A 19,809-nucleotide genomic window follows, 5' to 3' on the forward strand; every position below is an offset into this window, starting at 1 on the left:
ATAAAAGTGAAAAACAAAAAGAGTGCTGTCTATACTCTGGATACTTCTTTTGTGTAAGTTTTCCTGTCATTTAAATCATAGTGCCAGGGATATGTGCATCTAGCTGGGTCTGCCATTTTTATTTGATATGGGAAGGAGTTGCAAAGAGAGGATTTGCTAATGCAGCGTTAGTTCCTCTAATTGTGCTGTTCTGCTGTCATCTTGGACGTTCACGTCAGTGGGTCAGTGGCTGCCGGGAGAGCTGGAACAGGTCATTGTTAACAGGCCTTACTTTGATTTTCTTTTTCTGATTGTAGAATAAAATTAGATAACCTTGTACTGGTCAAGGACTCATGTTCTTACTTCAGGTTTTCAAGCCTGACTGCTAATTATGGGTTCTTGGTATTTATTGTTGTTGACTTATTGTAGTTAAAATTCTTACCTTATTTTGTGCTTACTGGGCTATTCTCAAGTTTTTTTAATATGCAAAATCAGATCAGGTACATACTACCTCTAAAAAGCATCTTTTCCACTAACAATAGACATGTATCTGCCTGAAAATTTCCTTAGCAGCATCTGTAAAAAAATTTTAAGTGAATGTTGTATTATTTGGATGAAATTTTCACTCATGAAAACAGTTGTTCATAAGCAATATAAGTTTTGAGAGGAAATGAGATAATTTAAAAGCATGTACATTTAGGCTGTTTGTGTTACCTTAATTACCTTGTATCTTAGAAACCTGAAAAGGCCTGTGAGTGAATGGGTATGAAGTACTAGAGTATTCTGTGTGCCTGGGGTGTGATTGCTCAAGCAGTTGAAGTGAACTGGGCAAATCAGTACACCTCTCAAGTTCCCTAAGTATTTGTGAATTTCCTTACTGTTATGATTGTTACTGAGTTAAAGTTGTAAGATTGTGTTTTTTTTTTTTAAATGGGTATTTATGCAGAATGTATCCCAGCATTTATAGGTATTGGCAGGCATTTATTTATTTTCACTTGTAAACATGTTTATTAATATGTTTCTTGGCTGAATTTTTCTGAGTAGTAAACAATAAAGCCACAGGGTATTCAAAAAGTATTGAAAAACTTTGGTCCATCAGCCACTGACAAGAAGCCTAGGGCTTTATTTTCTAAAACTGGTGAAGAGGAGTGGGCAGCGGCATAGTCCCTGGAACACTTGGGATTCCTAGTAGGGTGCCTGGGGGACAGGAGTGCACAGTCCCACGATATGTAGTTCCTTTGAGGGAATGTGGTCTTTGGACCTGGTGTTGCTTATGGGGAGATGTTCACTTCCCTTCACAAACATTGTCAGTGGTGACACCTACCACCATAAGTTGAAAATGTCAGGTCAGCTGGGAAGCATTGCTTCCTGGTTCCCACTCTCCCTGTCTCTGAAGGTGGCGGGAGGTGCTAGATTCAGTGCTTTCTGACCCTTCTTCCAACTTCTCAATGGCATGAGGCTTTTCAGTCTCCTTCAATACAACTTAAGATTTTACTAAATGGAAAATTTAGCTTTATGTTTGTAAATATGTAAAGCAACCCTTATTCAGAGTTATTTCTTATAAAGGTATTATTATATAGATAAAAAATTGGAAACTGAATAAAGTACCTGGAATGATTCAAATCCATAGTAATCTGAGTAGACGGCATCTCAGTCCACCACTGATGCAGTATGAAGAGTCAAGTCTTTCTGCTTCTTTGACACTTTATGCTGGAAGGCTGCCTGACAACTGTTTCAACAAGTAGACCACAGAGCTCATAAACATCAGTTAAATTCTTACATTTTTCTTATTACCACATTCAGTCTCACTTATAAATTGACTCTGCCTTTTGCTTTTGAGATACTGATTTATAATCCATTTTTGCTGTTAACTGTTTTTGGCCATGATGCTCCATTTGGCTGTTGGACCGACGATGGAGCGCTAGGGATTTGAAGGGAGGAAGAACCTGCTTATGCTGTCATCACTGATGCTGCTTTGTTCTCGTGTTCCTGATGATATTGAAGCTATTTGCATAAAAATGTGACTTTTTAAAATAGATGTACTGAAAATTGCCTTCTTTTGCCCTCTCCCACAATTCCATATCGTCATGGTTTCAAGAAGTGCTTAGAATGAATTGTTAACATTGTGCCTCAGTACAATTTAGCATTGCTGTGTTAGATATAGAGCTGCAGGGTGTGATGTCTATAAAATGTGCACATGAAAGATGTAAACTCACCCAAAAGCTATGGCTCAAAGGTGCTTGCATTTGGCAGGATTTTTCTTCCTGTGAATGTGCCATATAGTTGATTATCATCAGTTTCTTCTGAGCTGTTTCTTCTGTTTTTATAACTGCTTCTATGCTTCTATAAAGTAAAAAGGCAAACTTTCTGTACATTGGCAGTGCATGGGTCTATGTAGGCAGAAGCAGATCCTTGGAACAGTTTTGTGTAATATACTCATGCCTTTCTCATTCAGTTGTTGCCACTTAAAGCCCAGTGATGACTTGATGGAGTTGTATGGAAGTATCTAGGGATACCTTATCTGAAAAAACTTCCATAGTTTTACAGATAACCCTAATCTGTGGGGGCTACATTGTTCTTTTGTAATAAAAGTGTTGACTTACCAACTTCCCCTGTAAGTAATTGTTTCCTTCTTCCCTGTCTGCTTAATTCCTGTGTTGTTTTTAAATTTTTGCCAATTTCCTGGCCCTGACCCCACATTCATGAATTATGAGGCAAGATGTATTTCCATAAGGCAAGCAGATGAAATCTGTTATATTTTTTAGATCCCTATTATACATTGCTAGATGTTTATTTTCACATAATTTAAAGACTGGATCTGTCAGAAGAATTTGAGGCCCATAAGAATTAAGCAGCCTGTCCAGGGTCACAGAACTTGAGTTGCAAAAACAGCTAATGTTGACTATCGCGTGTTGAGTACAAAGATACGGGCAAAGCCAACTTACTTCCTACATTGTTAGCTTCATGAGGAACAGAACATTGGGGTATCACCCTAAAGTCTCACAGATACAATTTTCAATGCGCCCAAAGAGGGGCAACTTTGAAAGATAATTCCCTCAATAATCAAGGTCATAAGAAATATATATTTTCATAAATGCCTAAACGTTAAAAAAAAAAAAAAAGTAACTGCCAGGTCAACTAGATGTTTGTGTTTCTTAGTTTGCAGATTCTTGCCCTTGTATCTGTGTTTATAGTCGTAAACTCATGATCAGGATGTTGCTTGGTGATTTTGGAGCCCAGAGTGGGTGGGGGTGGAGCCCTGAGGAAGGACAGCCTGAGGGCAAATACCATTCCACCCCAGGGCCCAGCTGTCACCTGGTTAGCATATTTCTGTTCCGAGTTAATGCACTTTCTTCTGTGGACATTGGTGGAGACATAAAACCTGTTTGCTTATCTGGCCTCCTTCTGCTCTGTTGTGCTCATCCCACCCACCTGCTTCACCTTGCTTAGGATCCCCCTACTGTCCACTGAGACATTGCTTCTTTGGCTCTGTTACTGCTATCATTCACTTATCACATGTTTATTGAACATTTACTGTGCTGGGCAGTGTTGCAGGTGTGGAGAACAGGACGTGGAACACAATGGTCAGGTTCTTTAGTGGACTTATGTAATAGAGAAGGAGACAGATAATACACAGTTAAAATAAATGAACAGTGTAATTTTGAATAATGACGAGTATGTGAAGACAAAATGTAATGTGTTAAGGGATTTTAGGGCAACAAATTTTATGTTGAGTGGAGGAGATCTCATATAAGCTGAGTCACAAATGATAAGCCACCAGGTTGATCCAGGAAAGCTAGGAATGTGTTGTTATCCCCACTTTATTCCTGTGGAAATTGAGGAAAGCCTGTCATCAGGACCATTCCTTGTTGACCTGGTGCTGCAAAACCATACCACTTGTCTTTTCTTTCAGGACTTAATGTTGACTATATGCTCTTTTCCAAAGTCAGAATTTAATGGGAGAGCATAGGAAGTAGTGTCTGCTTAAGTACAATGGCTAAGAACACAAGCAGACCTAGATTAGTCCCATCTCACATACTGTCTACTCTGGAGGTCTCTAGGCAAGTTACTTAAACCTGTCTTCCCATTTGTTAGAACTTCTGGAGTTATTGTGGATATAAAAGAGATAATATTAAAAAGCCATTCAGTTCTCTGAGGGGCTTCAGTAATAATCCATGAATATTAAAATAATTTTCTATGGTTGGCAGTGAGAACCTAGGAGTACTATTAGCCTTCTCTCTATAGGATAATTTTTCTTTGATCTCTTCATTCCCTCTCTCATCCCTCACATTCATTTATTTTAACAAATGCTTTAAAAAAAACCCTTTATTGAGGCATGATTGACATACAAAAAACTGTATGTACTTAATGTGTGTAACTTCAAGAGCTTTGAAGATAAGTATACACTTATAAGGGGCTTCCCAGGTGGCACTAGAGGTAAAGAACCCACCTGAATGCAGGAGATGTAATAGACACGGGTTCGACCCCTGGGTTGGGAAGATCTTCTAGAAGAGGGTATGACAACCCACTCCAGTACCCTTGCCTGGAAAGTCCCATGGACAGAGGAGCCTGGCAGGCTGTAGTCTATTGGGTTGCAAAGAGTCGAACACAACTGAAGTGACTTGGCACCCGTGCACGTGTACACGTGTGAAACCATCACTGCAATCTATGCCATAATGTATTCATCACTTCCAAAAGAAGACTTTTTGCACATCCACCTCTCCTTGCTAGATTCTGCATAAAGAACATGATTGGACATGTTCTCACAGGTCTGTGCTCACCTGGTACTCGACTAACAGTCTGTTAACCAGTCAGTTGCATTCAGTATGATTGGTGACACAGAGCAGGAGGGGTGTGGGAGACAGAGGAACAGGTGGTCGACTGTACAGGTAACGTGGGCTTGGAATTCTAGTCTGCAGCAGCAAATGCAGGGAGGCGTGCTGGTGGCTGAGTGTAGAATTTGAGCTAAGTACGGTAGGACAGGATTTGAGAATGGAAACCTTGGTTTGCATAGAAGTTTTTTACTGTATCCTGTAAAGAATGAGGAACCTTTGAATAGTTTTAAACATCTGAGGAATAAATCTTCAATTTTGTCATCTAAAAAGATAACTGATAGTTAAAATGATGAAAACATTGGAGAGAACAACTTCCAAGGCAGCCTGAGTTCTTTTTCTCATCTTCATCTTCATCCATACCAGGCAAGATTTTTCTTATGTTGTCATTACCACTACAATATAATTAAGTCATATTTATTCTTGATATTTAGATTTTAAAGTCAGCACACTAAGTTAAACTTGCACAGAGTCCAGAAAGTCCCTGAGAATTCCTTTAGGAGGGCATAACTTTGGAGATCAACTCTCTCATTAAGTCCAATCCAGCATGTGTTCCCTCCTCCCCGCCCCACACAGGGTTGGAATAGATTGCTGCTGTTTTGCTTGGGCACCAGATGAAATAATTCCTTCTGTATTTAGGGGTCATGCTGCATGCAGGAAGAGGAAGCAGCAGGCTGATGATCTCTCAGTCTGACTCCCACAACAGAGACCATGAGCATTGTTGCCTTTAACTGCTGCACCTGTGTTTGTGTGCTTTCTGGTACAGGTGTTTTCTATTTGCAAAACATATAGTTCAGTTCAAGCCAGTTTAAATGCACTTAGAGTACAACTGCTGTAACTGCAGTACCAACGTTTTGTGTTTTCTATATGTCAGACCGTGCAGAATACATGTATCATCTCATTTAACCTTTATTAAACATTTGAAATAACTGGAATTTATCTTTATTGAATAAATAAAACTGTTCCTATTAGCTACATACTATTTTCAAGTTCACTAATAATTAAATGATTAACTGGGATTGAAACCTTGATCGGTTCAACTTCAATCCTATAATCTTAGCTATTATGCTCAGTTTCAATTAGAAAGCCATTGCATTAACCTAGACAGAAAAATATAACAAATGTTATGATACCAGTGGTGTAGAAACAAGATTCCAAAGAGATAAAGGGAGAGAATAAATGACTACTGTGTTTAAGAAGTCTTTAAATCGTTATCTAGGAACATGAACAGATATTCAATAAAGGAAGAAATACAAATGCCTAATACATGAGGGAAAAAAGTTTTGTATAGGTACATCCCAGGTGACCCAGTGGGTAAAGAATCTACCTACAATGCAGGAGACACAGGAGATGCGGGTTTGATCACTGGTTTGGGAAGATTCCCTGGAGGAGGAAATGGCAATCCACTCCAGTGTTCTTGCCTAGAAAATTGCATGGACTGAGGAGCCTGGCAGGCTACACTTCATGCTGGTGGCAAAGAATTGGACACAACTGTGCTGCTAAGCTAACTAAATATCTAACATGAACAGATACTTCAAAAAGGAGGAAACACAAATGCCTGATATATGGGAAAAAAAGTTTTATATAACTGGCAGTCAAAAAAATATACAAAATAAATATTCTTTTATTACATTGGCAAAAAATTTACTGAATGGTTGTATTTTTCATTGGCACCCCCATATGCTTCAATAACAATGTAACTTCAGATTACAGTATGCATTGATTTAACTTTTGGGGAAACAATGTAGTAATATGTTTTATCTTAACTAGAGAACCCTTTGTGGCAAGGAATAGAAGAAAATATAACTCAAGAGAAAAGAGGGATGTATAGAAAAAATAAAAGGCGTCTCCAGGAGCCAAGGGGCAGTAAATTCATCTAGGCATCAGAGGAGCCTGCAAACAGGACTGTTACAACTCCCTGTTCTTCAGACTAACCCCTTCCGCATTTCTGTGTGCATGGCAAAAAAACCAAAAAACAAAAAACCAAAACAAAACATGGCTATTGCAAATCTTGATTATACCACTTCCTAGTACCAGTGCCTCGTAAAAACACAGAAGTTCCAATTACTGATACCTTGGACTTAGACGCTGATGGGCTAAGCTTTGGTCAGCACTTACCTTTGGTCCCATCAGATGTGATCATAGAATACAAGGGCACTTGGCTTAGCTACCTACTCAGAAAGTTCTGTGAAACAGAACTCTAAGCGGGGTAAAGTAAGCAAATAGAAGAACACACTTTTTGTTACTTGTATCAACAGAGCTAAGGATGTTCATGTTCTTTGACCTCACAGTCCCAATTTTAGAAATCTGCCAGTAGGAAGTTACTGAGTGATCTAGTGAATCATTTATCACATCACATCACATTCTCTGGTGGGAATGGGAAGAAATGGGAAACCACCAACATGTTCAAAAATAGGAAAATGGTTAATGACTCTTCATGAGATTGTAGGTTATGCAAATATTAAAGACGTTTTCTAAACATGTAAGAAGATACAATGAAATTATGTTGTGTACGCTGTACAAGTTTGCATTTTATATAATACATAGAAAAAAATACTAGAGGGAATTACACCAAACACTAGATTTTAGAATCACTTTTGTTGTATTTATAATTTTTCTTTAGATTTTAAATGATTAACAGTGGCCATATAATAATATTATACTTATAAAAAATACTCAAAAAAGCAAATTATAATCTGGCAGGAAAGATAAACTTGTCCTAGGTTAAGTAATAGTAACTAAGCTAATATGTAGTAGTGTTACAAATTGTATAATTAAAAACTTATGGATGGATTTAATAATAAATTTTTTAAAAGTAGAATGCACTGTTCAAAAGCTTTTTCCTATCACTGGTACTACTCAAATAGAAATTAGATAAACATTGATAAGAGATACTACGGAATAGGTTCATCTATCAGGTATGAAGAATTAGATGACCTCTAAAGTCCTTTTCAACCCCTGTGTTAGAAAAAGAGATTTACTTTGGAATGATTATTTTTAAAAATTCAATTAGATATTAGGGGAAGGTATGCAAAGCAAGTAACTTTTGTGAAAAAGATATGAAATTGTAATAGAGGACCTGTCAGAGTCTGTGGGATAAAGCATGAGGCAATGAATTTGAGTCACATCTTGAAAGAGGTGATAGGCAAAGATAGGATTATGTGCAAGTTCTTTTAAGGTCTACAATGATTGATACTAAGGCAGATTTAAGATTCTACCAAGTATTTATGGATAAGGGAGAGTACCCAAGTTGGCTTGACAAATGGGAGAGCATTTTTCTTGTTCATCCTCTACTGACTGAGTGAAGTGGTACAGAACTGAAATTGAAAAAGAGAGCAATCAGAGCACCCAGCATCTCGGTCTTTTCCAGTTAGTTGGCTCTTTGCATAAGGTGGCCAAAGTATTGGAGTTTTAGCTTCACCATCAGTCCTTCCAATGAATATTCAGGTTAATTTCCTTTAGGATTGCCTGGTTTGATCTCCTTGCAGTCCAAGGGAGTCTCAAGAGTCTTGTCTAGTACCACAATTCGAAAATGTAAGTTCTTCAGCACTTGGCCTACTCTCACATCTGTACATGACTACTGGAAAAACCATAGCTTTGACTATACGGATCTTTATTGACAAAATAATATCTCTGCTTTTTAATGCACTGTCTAGATTTGTCATAATTTTTCTTCCAAGGAGCAAGCGTCCATGGCTGCAGTCACCATCCACAGTGATTTTGGAGCCCAAGAAAATAAAATCTGTCACTGTTTCCATTCCCCCCTACCCTATCTATTTGCCATGAAGTGATGTGACCGGATGCCATGATCTTAATTTTTTGAATGTTGAGTTTCAAGCCAGCTTTTTCACTCTCCTCTTTGACCTTCATCAAGAGCTCTTTAGTTCCTCTTCACTTTCTGCCATTAGAATGGTATCTGCATATCCGAGGTTGTTGATATTTGTCCCAGCAATCTTGATTCCAGTTTGTGATTCATCCAACCTGGCATTTCACATTGGGTACTGTGCATATAGGACTTCCTCAGTGGCTCAGTCATAAAGAATCTACCTGCAATGCAGAGATGCAGGTTTGATTCCTGGGCGGGAAAGATCTCCTTAATGAGGGCATGGCAATCCACTCCAGTAGCCTTGCCTGGAGACTCCCATGGACAGAGGAGCTTGGAAAGCTACAGTCCATAGGGTCCCAAAGAGTTGGACAAGACTAATGTGACTGAGCACTCATGCAGTCTGCATAAGTTAAATAAACAGGGTAACAGTATACAGCCTTGATGTACTCCTTTCCCAGTTTGGAACCAGTCTGTTGTTCTATGTCTGGTTGTGAGTGTTGCTTCTTGACCTGCGTGCAGGTTTCTCAGGAGGCAGGTAAGGTGGTTTGGTATTCCCATCCCTTTAAGAATTTTCCATAGTTCGTTGTGATCCACACAGTCAAAGGCTTTAGAGTAGTCAGTGAAGCAGTAGATGATTTTTCTGGAATTTTCTTGCCTTTTCTATGATCCAAAGGACATTGGCAATTTGATCTCTGGTTCCTCTGCCTTTTCTAAATCCAGCTTGTGCATCTGGAAGTTCTCAGTTCACATACTGTTGAAGCCTAGCTTGAAGGATTTTTAGTGTTACCTTGCTAGTATGTGATGTGAGCACAATTGTACAGTAGTTTGAACATTCTTTGGCATTGCCTTTCTTTGGGATTATAATGAAAACTGACCTTTTTGCAGTCCTGTGGCCACTACTGAGTTTTCCAAATTTGCTGACATATTCAGTGCAGCACTTTAATAACATCCTCTTTTAGGATTGAAAATGGCTCAGCTAGAATTCCGTCACCTCTGTTAACTTTGTTCGTAGTAATGCTTGACTAAGGATTACTTGACTTCACACTCCAGGATGTCTGTCTCTAGAGTTGGGGTTAATATCATTAGCATTTTCTGTTTGCACATAATATGCAAGATTTTTTAGATACCATCCTGGTTAATAAAGGTAATCTATTGTAAGCATATATGCTTGCTTACATTGACGTATGTCATAACTACAAGTTATGTAAATTATAAAGTGATATTTTATTTATTTTTTTTTAAGTTTTTATGTGAAATTTATTTTATTATTCTGAGTATGAAAGTGAAAGTAGAGTCGCTCAGTCGTGTCTGACTCTTTGAGACCCCATGGACTGTAGCCTACAACACTCCTCTGTCCATGGGATTTTCCATGCAAGAGTACTGGAGTGGGTTGCCCTTCCTTCTCCATAAAGTCATATTTTAGTATGAACTCTTACATTTAAAATATAATGTTTATCTTAATAGAAAAAAATCTCATTTCAAATTCCAGGAGAGTTATTAGACAATTCTAGTAGAAAGTTTTAGGTATACCAAAACTTTAATCCATTATTTGAATGAAAAAAAGAATAGGAACTTATCATTTTAGTTTGAGATGATAATTAATCTAATGAATAGAGATCTGTGACATAATACTGGGACCTTTATTATATAATACTATAAGAGGCCTGGAAATTACCCTAATTTAAATTGGGCAAGTTCAAGTCAGTATTTTTTTGTGAGTAGCCCCAAAACTACTTAAATGCTTAGTAAGCTTCTTTATTAACTCATTCAAATAAGCAAATATTGTGTGGCCCCTAAATATTTGAGCTGACCTTATCTTGGGGGAAGGACTATATTTATAAAAAATAACTTATTAAACTATTAGGTTTCTTCTAATTTTCTCCTTTTCCAAATAACATTATACAGTCATTTTTATGTGTATACTTTGTTTATGATAGCTCACCCAAGTGGCAAAGGTAGATAAGTGAAGTTTTCTGGTATTTGATATGCATTACTGTTTTGCCTTCTCAGTGCCTGTTTCATTTTCAGTTCAGTTCAGTAACTCAGTCGTTTCCGACTCTTTGCGACCCCATGGACTGCAACATGCCAGGCCTCCCTGTCTATCACCAACTGCTGGAGTTTACCCAAACTCACGTCCATCGAGTCGGTGATGCCATCTAGCCATCTCATCCTCTGTTGTCCCCTTCTCCACCTGCCCCCAATCCCTCCCAGCATCAGGGTCTTTTCCAGTGAGTCAACTCTTCACATGAGGTGGCCAGAGTATTGGAGTTTCAGCCTCAGCATCAATCCTTCCAATGAACACCTAGGACTGGTCTCCTTTAGGATGGACTGGTTGGATCTCCTTGCAGTCCAAGAGACTCTCAAGAGTCTTCTCCAACACCACAGTTCAAAAGCATCAATTCTTCGGCGCTCAGCTTTCTTCACAGTCCAACTCTCACATCCATACATGACCACTGGAAAAACCATAGCCTTGACTAGACGGACCTTTGTTGGTAAAGTAATCTTTCTGCTTTTTAATATACTGTCTAGGTTGGTCATAACTTCCCTTCCAAGGAGTGTCTTTTTTAATTTCATGGCTGCAGTCACCATCTGCAGTGATTTTGGAGCCCCCAAAAATAAAGTCAGCCATTGTTTCCACTGTTTCCCCATCTATTTGCCATGAAGTGATGGGACTTGATGCCATGATCTTAGTTTTCTGAATGTTGAGCTTTTAAACCAACTTTTTCACTCTCCTCTTTCACTTTCTCAAAAAGCTCTTTAGTTCTTCTTCACTTTCTGCCATACTGGTGGTATCATCTGCATATGTGAGGTTATTGATATTTCTTACAGCAATATTGATTCCAGCTTGTGCTTCATCCATCCCAACATTTCTCATGATGTACTCTGCATATAAGTTGCAATATACAGCCTTGATGTACTCCTTTCCCAATTTGGAACTAGTCTCTTGTTCCATGTCCAGTTCTAACTGTTGCTTCCTGACCTGCATACAGATTTTTCAAGAGATAGGTCACGTGGTCTGGTATTCCCATCTCTTTCAGAATTTTCCACAATATATTGTGATCCACATAGTGAAAAGCTTTGGCATAGTCAATAAAGCAGAAATAGATGTTTTTCTGAAACTCTTGCTTTTTTCATGATCCAGCAGATGTTGGCAATTTGATCTCTGGTTCCTCTGCCTTTTCTAAAACCAGCTTGAACATCTAAAAGTTCATGGTTCACGTATTGCTGAAGCCTGGCTTGGAGAATTTTTAACGTTACTTGGCTAGCGTGTGAGATGAGTGCAATTGTGCAATAGTTGAGTGTTCTTTGGCATTGCCTTTCTTTGGGATTGGGATGAAAACTGACCTTTTCTAGTCCTGTGGACACTGCTGAGTTTTCCAAATGTGCTGGCATATTGAGTGCAGCACTTTCACAGCATCATCTTTTAGGATTTGAAATAGCTCAACTGGAATTCCATCACCTCCACTAGCTTTGTTTGTAGTGATGCTTTCTAAGGCCCACTTGACTTCACATTTCAGGATGTCTGGCTCTAAGTGAGTGATCACAGCATTGTGATTATCTGGGTCATGAAGATCTTTTTTGTGCAGTTCTGTGTATTCTTGCCACCTCTTCTTAATCTCTTCTGCTTCTGTTAGCTCCATACCATTTCTGTCCTTTATTGAGCTCATCTTTGCATGAAATGTTCCCTTGGTATCTCTAATTTTCCGGAAGAGATCTGTAGTCTTTCCCATTTTACTATTTTCCTCTGTTTCTTTGCTTTGAGGATCATTGAGGAAGGCTTTCTTATCTCCCCTTGATATTCTTTCGAACTGTGCATTCAAATGGGTATATCTTTCCTTTTCTCCTTTGCCTTTTGCTTCTCTTCTTTTCACAGCTATTTGTAACGCCTCCTCAGACAGCTATTTTGGTTTTTTTGCATTTTTTTTGGGGGGGGTGTCTTGCTCACTGTCTCCTGAACAATGTCACGAACCTCCATTCATAGTTCATCAGGTACTCTGTCTATCAGATCTAGTCCCTTATATCTATTTCTCAATTCCACTGTATAATCATAACGGATTTGAGTTAGGTCATACCTGAATGGTCTAGTGGTTTTCCCCACTTTCTTCAATTTAAGTCTGAATTTGGCAATAAGGAGTTCATGATGTAAGCCACAGTCAGTTCCCGGTCTTGTTTTTGCTGACTGTATAGAGCTTCTCCATCTTTGGCTGAAAAGAATATAATCAATATGATTTCAGTGTTGGCCACCTGGTGATGTCCATGAGTAGAGTCTTCTCATGTGTTGTTGGAAGAGGGTGTTTGCTATGACCAGTGCGTTCTCCTGGCAAAACTCTATTAGCCTTTGCCGTGCTTCATTCTGTATTCTGAAGCCAAATTTGACTGTTACTCCAGGTGTTTCCTGGCATCCTACTTTTGCATTCCAGTCCCCTATAATGAAAATTACATCTTCTTCGGGTGTTAGTTCTAAAAGGTCTTGTAGGTCTTCATAGAACCGTTCAGCTTCAGCCTCTTCAGCATTACTGTTCGGGGCATAGACTTGGATTACTGTGATATTGAATGGTTTGACTTGGAAACGAACAGAGATCATTCTGTCATTTTTGAGGTTGCATCCAAGTATTGCATTTCGGACTCTTTGGTTGACTATGATGGTTACTCCATTTCTTCTAAGGGATTCTTGCCCGCAGTAGTAGATATTACGGTCATCTGAGTTAAATTCACCCATTCCGGTCCATTTTAGTTCCCTGATTCCTAAAATGTCAACTTTCACTCTTGCCATCTCCTGTTTGACCACTTCCAATTTACCTTGATTCATGGACCTAACATTCCAGGTTCCTGTGCAATATTGTTCTTTACAGCATCAGACCTTGCTTGTATCACCAGTCACATCCACAACTGGGTGGTGTTTTTTCTTTGGCTCTGTCCTTTCTTTCTTTCTGGAATTATTTCTCCACTGATCTCCAGTAGCATATTGGGCACCTACTGACCTGGGGAGTTCATCTTTCATGTCCTATTATTTTGTGTTTTCATAGTGTTCATTGGGTTCTTAATGCAAGAATACTTAAGTGGCTTGCCATTCCCTTCTCCAGTGGACCATGTTTTGTCAGAACTCTCCACCATGACCCGGCCATCTTGGGTGGCCCTACACGGCATGGCTTAGTTTCGTTGAGTTAGACAAGGCTGTGGTCCATGTGATCAGATTGGCTAGTTTTCTGTGATCGTGGTTTCAGTCTGTCTGCCCTGTGATGCCCTCTTTCAACACCTACTGTCTTCCTGGGGTTTCCCTTACCTTGGACGTGGGGTATCTCTTCATGGCCTCTGCTCCTGACCTTGGATGTGGGGTATCTCCTCACAGCCTCCTCTCCTGACCTTGGACGTGGGGTATCTCCTTTTGGCCACTTGCCACTCCAGTATTTGAGATAATAATTTCTTTAGGATGGATCTTATAATTTAAAAGCATTTAACCCAGGGATAAAAAATGGTATTTTTAAAATTTTTATCTTTTATTATGATGACATTCTGTTTCAAATATTTATTTACCAATATTACCCACAGTAACTTTTAGATGAAAATGGAATCATGGAATTTTCTTAATTTTTCATCATCATAATTGTTATCCTTGTTGGATAGTGTTGGGTAGTCTTCATATCTAGACTGATACAGAGAATGTGATTAAAATTTTGGAAAAATTTAAGTTCAAATTGTTCTGGAGATTTTTATTTTCCAAATTAGTGTATTTCCTTTTTTTTTTAAAATATAGCTGTTTGACCTCTCAAAACCCTTTTGCTCTTTCTTTTTTATTTATTTTTGGCTGCACTGAGTCTTTGTTGCTGTGTGTGGGTTATGTAGTTGTAGCGAGCAGGGGCTACTCTTGTTTGTGGTGAGCGAGCATCTCATTGCGGTGGCTTCTCTTATTGCAGAGCTCTAGAGCATATGGGCTTCAGGAGTTGCAGCTCTCAGCTTATAGAATGCGAGCTCAGCAGTTGTGGTGCAGCTTAGTTGCTCCGTGGCATGTGGGATCTTCCTGGAGCAGGCACTGAACCTGTGTCCCCTGCGTTTGCAGGTAAATTCTTAGCCACTGACCCACTAGGGAAGTCCAGAGTGTTTATTTTTAAATTTATTTTAGTGCATTTATTGTTTATGCTGCCGACTTTTAGTCATAATTTTAACATTGATACAGTACATTTATGTCAACATGACTTAATTTCAGGAATAACCTGAAGATTGAAGAGTTATTAGATGAAATGTATATAAGATCCCTGGGAAAAACTACCTGTCTTCTAGAAGTTTCCTTCTCAAAAGGAATCATCTATGAAACCATTATGTGCCCTGAGGATACAAAAAATAAATCATTGTAGTGTAGGAAGCAGATCCTAGAACTTGGAACATTTTACCTAAGGGGTAGGGAAAAAAAGCTCTGGTTGCTCACTAAGTTGTGTCTGACTCTTTGTGACCCCATGGACTGTATAGCACACCAGGCTCCTCTGTCCTTCACTGTCTCCTGGAGTTTGCTCAGATTCATGTCCATTGAGTCAGTGATGCTAGACTTATTCGTGCACTTTCATTCAGTTTATGTGTTGAATACACCTAGTATTTCAGGTACAGGTGAGGAATTCTGAGGGAAAAGTAGCAGGTAGGCAGTGGCAAGTTTACTTGCCTCCTTTCTGCCCTGACATTTTAGGTACAAGCATCTTTTGTACCACCCAGAGATTTGTAAGTTATATGTTGCTGTTCAGTCGCTCAGTCGTGTCCGATTCTCTGCGACCCCATGGACTGCAGCATGCCAGGCTTCCCTGTCCTTTCCCATCTCCCACAGCTTGCTCAAACTCATGTTCATTGAGTTAGTGATGACATCCAACTATCTCGTCCTCTGTCATCCCCTTCTCCTCCTGCCTTCAATCTTTCCCAGGATCTGGATCTTTTCCAATGAGTCGGCTCTTCACATAAAGTGGCCAAAGTATTGGAGCTTCAGCTTTAGCATCAGTCCTTCCAATGAATATTCAGGGTTGATTTCCTTTAGGACTGACTGGTTGGATCTCCTTGCAGTCCCAGGGCCTCTCAAACGTCCTCTCCAGCACCAAAATTCAAAAGCATCAATTCTTTGACACTCAGCCTTTTTTATGGTCCAACTCTCATATCTGTACTGGAAAAACGATAGCTTTGACTATATGGATCTTTGTCGGCAAAATAATGTCTCCCTTTTTAACATGCTGTCTAGGTTGGTCATAACTTTTCTTCCAAGGAGCAAACATCTTTTAATTTCAGGCTGCAGTCACCATCTGCAGTGATTTTGGAGCCCAATAAAATAAAGTCTTTCACTGTTTCCATTGTTTCCCCATCTATTTGCCATGGAGTGATAGTATCAGATGCCATGATCTTAGTTTTTTGAATGTTAAGTTTTATACATGGCATAGTATTTAAATGAGTTTTCAAACTAAAGACAGTGTGTCTTTTTCTTTTAACAAAAAACACAACTGTTCCCTATTTACTAGCCCTTCGTGTAAAGAGAGGTAGCCACGGGGACTTCCCTGGTGGCTTAGTGGTAAGGAATCCCCTTGCCAATGCAGGAGAAACGGGTTCAATCCCTGATCCAGGAAGATCCCACATGCAGGAGAGGAGCTAAGCCCATATGCCACAACTCTTGAGCCTGTGTTCTGGAGCTGTGAAGATGCTGCTACTGAGCCCATGTACCGCAGCTACTGAAGCCTGCATGCCTAGAGCCCGTGCTCTGCAACAAGAGAAGCCTTTACAATGAGAAGACTGCACAGCACAACTAGAGTAGCCCCCAATTGTCTCAACTAGAGAAAAAGCCTGCACAGCAATAAAGACCCAGCTAGCCAGAAATAAAGTTATTTTTAAAAAAGAGAGAAGTAGACACAGTACATATTTTGCAGGTTCTTATCTAGTAGATATATTTGAAGAAATAAATACAGTGTGTCTTTTTCAAGTAAAGGTGGTATTTGAATCAGTGAGAAAGTAACTACAGTCAGCAGAGGAAAAGTGCTCTGTGGACAGAAAGTTTTTTGAATGATTGGAAATGTTTCCATTACTCTGTCATTTTACCACCAAAAATGACATATATCTTTTCCTTTTAAAAGTTAAAAAAATACAACACACTCTTACACCCAAACTTAAGTATGGGTTTCAGTTTTTTTGGAGCATACTTGATTTACAATGTTGTGTTTTTTTCAGGTATACATATATCTACTCTGTGTGTGTGTGTGTGTGTGTGTGTATCCTTTTCCCATATAGGCCATTCCAGAATATTGAGTAGAGTTCCTTATGCTTGCTATACAGTAGGTTCTTAATATCTATATCATATATAGTGAAGTGAAGTGAAGTCGCTCAGTCGTGTCCAACTCTTTTCGACCCCACAGACTGTAGCCTACCAGGTTCCTCCATCCATGGGATTTTCCAGGCAAGAATACTGGAGAGGGTTGCCATTTCCTTCTCCAATCATATATAGTAGTATGTATTAAATTCAGGTCTTTTTAAAAATCTTCTTTAAATTTTTTGTAAGTAGTTTTAAAATATTAGACCAAATTAAAAAAAAAATGCAACAGCTTTCAAGACATCTAGGAAGATGGATGTTTACTAGAGGAATTTCAAGGAAATCCTTTGCATAATTGGTAGATAAGATTGAAAAATATGTATATCATGATTTGGTAAGTGTAGCCAGTGATATACTTCTTCCTGGTAGAACAGCAAATCTCAGCTCTGGCAATCATTAAAACCATGTACAGAAGTAAATTGACTTAGTTCCACTCTTTCAAATGTCTGTACCATGAAATATTTAAGCAAGATATTTCTAAAAAACAAAGCAGATTGAATCACATTGTTTTTTCTAAAACGGTATTCTATCTTTATTGTTGTTTGGTTGCTAAGTCGTTTCTGACTCTTGTTCGACCTCATGGATTATAGCCCATCGTACTCCTCTGTCCATGGGATCTTTCTGGGCAAGAATAGTGGAGTGGGTTGCCATTTCCTTCTCCATGGGATCTTCCTGGCCCAGGGATTGAACTCATATCTCCTACATTGACAGGTGGATTCTTTACCACTGAGCCACCTGGGAAGCCATTTTATCTTCACCTCATCCTATTTTAAGTTGTTTTTGTTTTATAGTATTCATTTTTGCACTGTCATGCTTATATTTAATGTATATACATTCCTACATGTGTCTGTGCATACGTATATATTTGAGAGTGCACATTTTATACTGAGAGGATGTACCATCAAAAAGTTTGGAGACCACTGTTCTGGAAGGTCTCCCCTAACCCTCCTCTGTGCACCAGTAACAGTAACAGGGCCCTGGCCAAACTAGTCAGTCACCATTTTGCTTGTCTGCTTTCTCTTTGACTTCTTAGAAGAGACCATTTAGTGAAGTTTTATTATGTTTGATGCAACATCCACGGGACCCATAATAGTGAATGGGACACTTATGGTCCTTGCTTTCCAGAAGCTTTGGCAGTAGTAGGGATGACAAATGCTAAGAAGTTATAAATGCTCAAAGGAAATCCAGAAGATAGTGAGATTAGTCATATGTGAAATTCTTAAGGCCACAGGAATTGAAAAGGGTAGTGTGGCTAAAGAAAAATGAGATTCCATAAAAGTGATGATCAGAACTTTCTAAAAAAGATTCCTAAGTTCTTAGCAATGAACTCTATTGAATCCCATGTAAGGACTCAGTATTTCTTTGTAATTATTAATAAATGGGTTAAACCATTTTAAAAGGGACCTCAAATTGATGGCTCCAAATGTTCTTTGACTCACACAATGGTTTTTGAGTTTTAAAATTTAAAAATAAAAAATTATTCTCTCATTTGCCATTTAACTAATTCATACTGTTTTAAACCTGTATGCTTACCCATTTGCATTATCTGCATGAATGCTAAATACATTTGTCCCTGTTACCTTATGTAAAAGATAAAAATACTCCATACTCCATTAATAGTGAGTTGTTGACCATTATAAAGTAATTTATCTTGAGTTCTGTTAGTCATTAATGTTCAAACTATTGTGTCTAAAAGACTATATGGATATTTTTAGTTCTTAATATAATACTTAAAATCTGAGCATTATTTGTAAAGTTCACAATATATAGATTGCTAGAATAATAATTTAAAAATTTCGACAAGTACATTTGTAATTTATCAAGTACCAATTATCATTTAAGGCCCATATGATGGAAATGGACCTTAAAAATTTTTTTTTTAATTAAAATAATTCGTTGCCTTTTTATCCTTGGTCATCTTTTCTGCCACCAAGACAATAACTTAGAAAAGTTATTGAAAAGCTTACTGAAATTTAAATGTAAATTTTTCTTTTTTTCTTTGGAGTTTTCTTTATTCCTATAATACAGAAAGTCCCTTACATACAAACTTTCAACTTGCAAACTTTCAAAGATGCAAACATACGTTTGCCTGCATGAATCCTCTGCAAGTGGTTGTGCTTTTGTGTACTTTACAGTACTGGATATAGAGTACAGTAGTGAAGTATCTTTATTGGAGGCCCAGGATGTCTGGAAGCAAACATAAAAGCAATGGTGATGTAGCTGGTACTACTGTACTTTTCAAGGTACTGTATGGTAAGATGAAAAATGTCTTCTTTATTTTTATGTATTTGTTTTTTTAATATATTATTTGTGTGAGAACTACTATAAACCTAGTACAGTACAGTAGTATGTAGAGAATTGTGTTAGTTGGGTACCTGAGCTAATTTTGTTGGATTTAATGAACAAATCTTGGACTTAACAATGTGCTTCTGGAATGGAACTCATTCATATGTAGGGGACTTACTATACACTTCTGAGATTGCATCAGAAATTAAACTGCATGTTTTAATTGTGCCATATTACCATGGGATAAAAGGGAAGAAATAATAAGTAGAGTGGATAATTTGCAAAGATAAGGTGCTGGTTATATTTAGGGTTATATTTATTTTTTCTTTACATTGAGTTTGTCCTTTAGGAATATTTGGGCCAACACAAAAGGCCTAAGCAGCAGCTGTTACCCCAGTAAGTAGTACATTAGAGTCTTCAGGAAAGGAAGACAGTACTTAAATCTTGGTCAAAAAGAGAGTATGCTGTATGGCTCAGGAAACTCAAACAGGGGCTCTGTATCAACCTAGAGGGGTGGGATGGAAAGGGAGATGAGAGGGAGGTTCAAAAGGGAGGGGATA

At 38.4% G+C, this 19,809-nt stretch overlaps 1 protein-coding gene across 6 annotated transcripts in view; it reads left to right on the plus strand.

Moving 5' to 3' along the window:
• The window catches only part of FGD4 (FYVE, RhoGEF and PH domain containing 4), a 241,934-nt gene that overhangs the window by 96,707 nt on the left and 125,418 nt on the right, over positions 1 to 19,809 (plus strand). The window lies entirely within an intron of this gene.

This window comes from Bubalus bubalis, chromosome 4 (genome assembly GCF_019923935.1).
Source record: "Bubalus bubalis isolate 160015118507 breed Murrah chromosome 4, NDDB_SH_1, whole genome shotgun sequence".
In the NCBI taxonomy this organism is placed as follows: domain Eukaryota; kingdom Metazoa; phylum Chordata; class Mammalia; order Artiodactyla; family Bovidae; genus Bubalus; species Bubalus bubalis.